This window comes from Lolium rigidum, chromosome 1 (genome assembly GCF_022539505.1).
Source record: "Lolium rigidum isolate FL_2022 chromosome 1, APGP_CSIRO_Lrig_0.1, whole genome shotgun sequence".
Taxonomy (NCBI): Eukaryota; Viridiplantae; Streptophyta; class Magnoliopsida; order Poales; family Poaceae; genus Lolium; species Lolium rigidum.
Window position 1 is genome coordinate 17257635 of NC_061508.1, and position 8220 is coordinate 17265854.

An 8220-nucleotide genomic window follows, 5' to 3' on the forward strand; every position below is an offset into this window, starting at 1 on the left:
TCAGAATTCGTACCCACGATTATCTGGTCCCAGATATGACTGGGACTATGGCATTGTAAAAGCTTCATTCCAGATGCCTCCGAACCCCAAAATTTCGAATCACACTACTACACTCGATAGATTTGTTCATCAAGGGTTGCATTGTAATTTCCCTTGTAGAACCATAAAAAATGGAGAGTCTAACCTCTCTGCATATGTAACTATTTCGGTAACAACGTTGATAGCTTAGCTCGCACAGATGTTTCTATAGAAAGGCACCACGAAAGGGATGGCAAGGCTAAGCTCTGTATATATATGCATCACTGTACATATATGAATCAATGCATCATGCACATGCATGGCTGTCTTGCATTATTTGGAAATTCCAGAAACACTAATAAGTGGGCTCATGTGATGGATACTCTTGTTAGTTCAGTTTGATCTCATATTTAATTAAGTCTTGAATGGTCTTTAAATCGAATCTTCAAATAATGAACTACCATGCATTTGCAGGACAGGACTGTTGAGATATAAATGATTATTGTGTGCGCGTGTATTTGTAATTCAACTCGCAATTTAAGAGACCGGGGAGATATTTGGTGACTGATCACCTTGACCACATTCCAGATTTGGTTGAGCTTCTTGTACCCGAAAGCAAGGGACTATTCCTAGACAATATAACACGCACGTGTACCCGACAAAAGGGCTAACGTTTCCCATATCGATCTACATAAATTTACATGGTATTATTCAAAGCTCCTCGACTTCGATTACACGTGACGTTCATCGTCGGCAATCGCATGGCGTCTACTTGAACTCCGCTGTCGGCTCTGCAAGAGCAACCGTCATGGAGAAAAGAACTCGAGGAATTAGCTCCTCTTGAGAGCTCAGGTGCTTCCAGCAATCTGCGGTGCCAGTCTCTTCGAGGTACCTTCAAAAGATGTGTCGCCAACCCACCACTAGTCGACCAAAAATGATAACCCAGCATATGAAGCATGGGCTGACGGTCAGCAGATCCCAGTACTACGGCTCGAAATAATTTCAGCCGTTGATCTCACATATAACCAATTAATATTTTTTAGTTTACATAACGAAGGGTATTCTTGTCCGTTGCGTTCCGTCTTCGCATCCATCGTGTGGATAAACTCCCCGCATCCATCGTGTGGATAAACTCCCCAGAGTAGATCAAGGTATCGAGCACTCCCCGAACACGCAGATTAGGCCGTTGCCGATGTTCCCGTTGGCATCATCAAGCCCACGACAAGGGGAGCAGGAAACCACCTCCCACCATCACGAGCCCCGTAGCGAGTGCACAACACGCCCACCTCCCAACTAGGATGAGAGATGGCGCGTGCATAGACGGCCCTTCCCCGCTCAATACTCCGTCGCTGCCGCCTCAACGCCATGGTCACTGGCCTGCAGTTTAGACGCCAAGGTAACGTCCTCCCCTCTTCCCTCTCCTCTACTGTTTGCGCCATGATGCATCGGACTTCATCTGTAAGTCCTCATTTCAAACTGAGAATTGGTCATGGCCTCACATAGGCCTCCAGAATTGCCAAGCGCGTGCCGACCTCCTCTAGTGATTGGTGCAGAGGTCGGAGTGAGTCGTCGATGGATGGCGCCCGCTTGTTCAGGCCTTTGATGTTTTCCACGACTTGACCGCTCGTGTTGGCCATGGCCTTGATGGAGTCACAGACCGCCATGAGAGTCGAACTCGTGTCAGCACCTTGCTTGGTGATCTGTTCCATCAGCGCTGTGAACTCCACTCGACGTTAGGATTTTACCGTCCCAGGAAAGATCTGAGGTCAACCCAGGGCCTGTGACAAAATCAGCATCCCAGCAGTCTACCACAGCCAATCGCCTCCTTGTCGGTGAGCGCGTCGACGCTCGCCGCCGCTGCCGCGAACGAGATATGGGGTCAGTGTTGAAGAAGAGAACCCACTTAGATCTCGCACAATTCCACTTCGCACGTTCTCTCGCGATTTTTGGGTGGAGAACTGAAGATCGGATGGCTACCATATGTGATGATCCTAGCTACTCTTAGACACGATGATTCGCTCTATCATCACTCACATGGAGCTGGTGAAAGCAGCCGTGCTACAAGAGGAAGAAGGGAAAATCAAACTGGCTAGGTTACTTGGCTCTGAATCGATGCCGTCCACTTCGCGTCAGTGCCGGATATACTACATGGTCTTCGCTTTGCTGGTCCCACTTGTCAGCAGGTGGGCCTCGCGTATCCTTGCTCGAGCGTCCGTCATTTGCTTGGCCTTGACCGCTTGCGTCAGGTAGGGAGCCGTGACCGTGACATACAGGATACAATTGCAGAGCGCATAGGTTTCTTCTCATCCGGGCCAGATACAACTCCACAGGAATGATGAAGATGAAGATCCAAGATTTGACGCACCTCTTGGATCGGTTGCTGCGATGTGATTCCCGGTGCCTGGCAAGCCTACGCAACTAAACTAGATACAGCAAACGCTTTCTAGTATGTGTATATGGATGCTCTCTGTTCATCGCGGCTAGAGGAATTGGGATGGTGAAGCAGAGAGAGCGGTATTTATCGGCCGAGAAATCGTGAAATAAAGGTGCCTCGTTTTTTTTTTTACAGGACGTTTCTACTCTTAAGCACATGCGACACAACACTCTATCTCCAATCATTGACTTGTTATGTTTTATCATCCTACTAGACCATGAATTGCGCGCGTTGCGGCGCCCGTCCATCTCAAGGGATGAGTGATAATGTTAATCAAAACTGAATAGTAGACACATATTTTGAGAATCTGAATAATTTGAACTATAATGCCTTGACAAAGGTGATGCTACACAGCAAAAAGTTAGAACATTCTATCCTTTAGAAGGCTAGCATCTTCCACTCTTCCACACAATTCAACTCTTGCATTCAGTCAGTTAACTATCTCCACATGTGTGTACAGACAAAAGTAAAACATCATCATATTATAAAACCAACTGACATCATATTCTAAAACCAACTAATCGAGTAAATACCTTGGAATGCTCAAGAATGTGATCCTCAATGTGTAGAGGAGGCATCAATGAACTGGCAAGGAACATTTACATCCTCTGGGCTTTACCCGTGTTCCCGATCGAGTAGGAGTAGCTATCATGCAACAATTAATCAGGAGCATATAAGTAAATATATATAGTAGAAGAATATATAAGATAATGGTGAGGTTATGTGGATGGCATTGGTATAATTGCAGATGAGAGGAACAATGTGCAAAGTAGTAATAGTTGGCAGGAAAATTATTATCAAGGTCATCAGATTTATTTAAATGAATATTGGAAGTGTTGCTGAGCGCTAATACAAAATAATTTAATAGCTAAAACTGGATGTCAAAATGAAGTGCACACTTGATGTCTAAAGCCAAGCACAGACCATCATCTGAGATAATGCAAGAATGCTAACCATCTGAAAAATATTAGCACGTACGGGAGTACATCACAGTAGTTTTTTTTTTCTTTTGAAAATTTAATCTGGCCTTGCTATTTACGGTATACCCTCTGGAACAACTAATTTTCTAAAAACTGGTCAGTGCCAAGTACGAAGGTCACAGAAACAGATTTTCAGTTTCTGAATAGCATTGAATATTGCATAAAGGATTGTTCCCTGCAATCACACGCATGGACAATGACTCTGTATACGATGGATTTATGTAAACTTTACATCGTCCAACAAGCTTAATAGCCCTTTTATCATTTTTAGGTGCATTGGAATATTTCCTTGAATAAAAGGAAAATTGCCTGATTTTTCTATTGCAATGAACAAGTAATATTCAATGTCCTCCAATCTCTACTTATTAAGGGAATAAATACAGGTGACAATGCACTTCAAACCTAGGGGTATATTATAAGCATGCAATATCTTTGTACTCTAGATCAACATAGCGCGCGTTGCTGCGCCCATCTATTTTGAGAATAGATTCATATAATTTCAATAAACTCGTTAGTAATAAAAGATAGCAATGAAAGAGTTGAACGCGAGAAATCGAAACCTTGAATATGAGGCACTAAAGAAAGATTCTGAATTTCCATGACAATGAACAACTACTGCCAAGTTCACTTGCATAAACCATAGCTCCACAAAAATGAAGAGTGACCATTCTGCTCTAGTTAATGACTTAATACACAATCAAACATAGATAGGTGTCCTAGATCAGGTCAGCCATAGTGTTGAGCTGCTCAGCTTCCTCTATTGCTCGTCTTGGACAGCTCAATGACATGCTCAACAATTTCCTTCTTTTTCGCATTCCTCCCCTCCAGGAAAGAAACCCTGCTGTGGTTACCGCAGTGCTCATTCAGCTCGATCAACACCATTGTTTCTGGCTCGCGTTGCCCCGCGTGTCCATCTTTATAGAATAAAAGATGAAATAGCTAAATTACAGTTATTGTGAGGAATTTGCTTTAAGGGACTGAATATTTTTGGTTGAAACCAAATGCAACAAAGCCAACAAAAGGAAGGACAATGCTTTTAATTGTTGTTAGAGGGCCCAGTTTAACACCACAAACATTACACAGCCAAACAAAAGGTAAGAGAAGATAGGATCTTTAGCATACCAACAAAAGGTAAGAAAAGGTGGAACTTCTACCACGGAGTAATAACTATGCCAATCCATAATAAATATTGCATGTAACCCATAATGTATATGAAACTCAGGAAGAATAACTTACCTTTTTTAAGAAAAGAGCTCTGCGCGCATTCATGTCACGAGAGCAACTGTTCATTTCTGTTTTTGTTTCATGAAATTTCAGAAATAATGCTAAATAAATTGTATATGTCCAGCTGGTGTCAATCTAACAACATTTATGACTTGATGAAGTGATCCAATTCAAAAAATTTCAGACGACAAACAACATCTTTACTGGCAACATTGTCTGCAACTCATGTTATGCATTCTAGAGTGCATATGTATGTATAAACCCGCATCCATCAGAGTGCTTGCAACATGCCTTGATCACAGTAAAAGGGCTTCTTTGTAAAATATACATGTTGAGCCTGTATCAACATATTTGACAGTAGTAGATGGAGGGAATTAAATATTTCTAGAGCTTCCAAATAACTTGTGGGAATAAAACATGCTATAAGATATGACCACTAAAGCCATTCGAAAATCTAACCATTTGAATTGAGAAGTACATGACCCTGGCTTATCAAACTTCTCATACCCTTTCTTGTTTTACTATTTCATTTATTTAATTGTGTTTCAATAATAATATTAAATGTTGCAGTTCAAACAGAACCATATGGTTAGAATTTTCCTGTTCCCAATCCTGGAAACACAACCATATGGTTAGAAAAAACATATCTATCTACGATAGTAGGATAAATTCAGAACACAACAAATTCTAGATACCTCGAGGAAGGAGTGCGGGCATTGGTAATTTGTTTGATTCTTCGGTGAATTCTCATGCTTCTGCACTAATAAAGAACATCACTAAGATAATAATACAGAATAGAACACTTCTGGTGCAAAGTTTGAACAATTTTCAAGTGCTCAAAATCTAGTATCAAACAAGCTAGAACTTCTCAATGTGGGCATCAGTGATGTACACGATTCGTTAGACAGAGAAGCACGCAAGAGATTAAGACTTATTATGCACAGTTCACATGCACTTTGATTGGAATACAATATAGATTTGTATGTTTCAATTTCAAGTAAGATTATGCCTTTTCTGGGAGATAACAATCTTATGGTTAATTAAGGACTTGACTGGTTCATAAATGAATGTGTTCCAGGAAGACCCAACATCTGTTCTCCGTATAAACATAACTAAATAAATTGGTTGTTGCCATCAAAATATTATTACATTTTTTTGTCCTCTGAAAATTAAACTATAACAAGTATTGATACCTTGCATATACATCTTAAGTGCATATGTAGAAAATACAGAACTAATGATAGGATCAAAGGAAACTGGCTGTGCTACCTTGTCTTCACGAGTAGCAGTATAATGCTTGTTTCTGAAAATAATAAATCAATGTCTGTTGATTATTTTGTTAACCATACAGCCATGGATTCCACATTTTGTGGGGAAAAGCTTGTTGTTTGACCCTAGTACAGTTAGGTGCATCACAATGAGAATAAAAGGAATTTAATTGCATGTGAGGATCAGAACATCCCTTTCTGGTGTATCATGGTACTAAGTAATGTCAGCAGTATGTATACCTTAGATTTTCCATCTAGTCTCTGACCAAACAAGTATGTATCCTGGCTTTTCTGTAAGAAAAATGAAGGGGACACCAGGGTTTTAGAGCATTAGTATTTGTTCTCAGGTCAAACATAGTGTGTACTAAATTTTTAGTCTGATATGATTCGATAATACATGATCTGCATTGTTCATGAGAGATTAAAGGGCAAACCTAGCAAACCTCTTATCTTGGACCATGCAAGACAGGCTCAGTCCTATTTGTTCCATGTGAAACCCAACGTCGTCCTCGCATGGCTCACGACCCTTCTTCTTTCTCCCTTTTTTTTATTTTTAATTACAAGAATAGAAGAACATTTTAGCTGCAGTAAAGATTTCCTAATATCTGATGATTCCATTTGCCCAAATCTGAAAGACAATTAATTGCCACAAGATTGAACATGGCTAATATATACATATCGTACTGTCAGTATATTCTGTGGTATACACGCTTACGAAATATAGAGATGGAAAGGTAGCAGATTTATGTGTGTCATGGTAACCAAAAGGCAGCAGGTAAATGCATATTTGGCTTGGGATTAAAAATTGAACATCTTGCAGACCGTGGAGAGTAAATTTAAAGTAAACAATAGAGGTAAAAAAAAATATTAACAATGGACAGTAAAAGGTGGTTAAATTGCATGAATGAGGGCACCTGTCAGCAGCCATGGTCACAAATGAAGGTCACACAGTTGGTGTGAGCAGCCCCTAAATAAAAGTCCTAGACAAACAAGCACGGCAAGACCTGAAACAAAGAACACTAAGTCAATTGGTTACCTAATGTTGCCTGGTTGCCGCCGATGAAGTTACGGAGAAGGAGGATGGTGGGTAAACAGAGAAGTGCAAACCTTAAGCAAGAAACATCTCTGATGAAAATTAGAGGTTGAAGGCGAGACATAATGGGCACAGAAATACAATTGCTCGATGCGTATCCATATTTATCAAGTACAGAAGAGACCTGAGCATAACTGTGACACTAATCACCATTATTACCACCATGATTACAGCGCTGGCGGTTTCAGTTTACATACCATTAACACGACGATGCCCATACGAACGGAAGGGGAGCCGTTCCTCGGAAGTTTGGCCGGGTCCATGGGCGAATTGAAGAATGCTAGGCCCTCTTGGAGGGAGCCCAGTCCGCTGCTTGCGCGTCATCCGAACCGCACCGGCGCCATCACCGGAGAAGAAGCAATCGATTTGGGCGGATCAATGGATTTGGGCGGGCTCTTACAGCGGGTTTTTCAAAATCGAGCAGAATAGAGGGAGATTGGCAACCGCAGGCATACTGCTTTCCTAGCCTCACCTCGCAGACCAAAGCAGCGATGGGGTTATGGGGCCATGGCATGGGTGGAGGTGGAACGGCGGTGTGCGACTCTGCGGCCAGGGAGAGACGACAGGAGGAGGACGAACAAGGGAGCCTCGCGGCGGAAGAGAAGGCCGAGCCCACTGGAAAGCCTGGACGGAATGCAAACTTGGCCGGCGCCGTAGCCGGAGAAGAAACAAATTTGGTCAATGCTACTACACAAATCCGACTAAATAGAACTAAAAGACGCCAAGATTGTGGAATTCGTAACCTACCTTCGCTGTTCAGCCGAGAGTGAGAGTTGGCGTCGCACGCGCAGGAAGAATGGCTGCGGATTGGAGGGCAGAGGAGGATTATTTTTTTTTTTTTTTTGAGGAATGAGGAGGATAGGAGACGCACGCGGAAGAGAACAAAGAAGATGGTTGTTTTCTTCCGTATGACTGGTACATGAGTATCCTATTTGAAGCCCAAAGTGCGTAGCCCTTAAACCGTTTCGGGCCAAGTAGTGTGGTGCGGCCTAACTCAATTTCGGGAGTAGCAGCTCTAGAAAGAAAACGGGCCTATACAACAAGAAAAAGTCCCTTTTAACGTGATCCGTGACTGTTCGGGAACGAATGCTTGCTCGGATCGGTCAAAAAGTTTTGGACCATCGGATCGTCCGATCGGACGGCTCACGAGCTGAAATCCCCTTTTTAACGTGATCGGTGACTGTTCGGGAACGAAATGCTTGC

The 8220-nt window shown here is 42.3% G+C and overlaps 1 long non-coding RNA gene across 8 annotated transcripts; it reads right to left on the reverse strand.

Annotated features, from left to right (window-relative positions):
* Window positions 1-4013: 4013 nt before the first annotated feature.
* Window positions 4014-7241, reverse strand: LOC124684993. Of its 8 annotated transcripts, none has more exons than XR_006997251.1 (4): window positions 6839-7241; window positions 6359-6464; window positions 4669-6215; window positions 4014-4346 (listed from the first exon to the last, which is right to left on the reverse strand). It is a non-coding gene; the product is annotated as an uncharacterized LOC124684993 (long non-coding RNA). The 8 variants fall into 8 exon arrangements; XR_006997247.1 differs by lacking the exon at window positions 4014-4346 and having other exon boundaries at window positions 4359-6215; window positions 6839-6928; window positions 7032-7241; XR_006997252.1 differs by lacking the exon at window positions 4014-4346 and having other exon boundaries at window positions 4359-5416; window positions 6165-6215.
* Window positions 7242-8220: the final 979 nt, after the last annotated feature.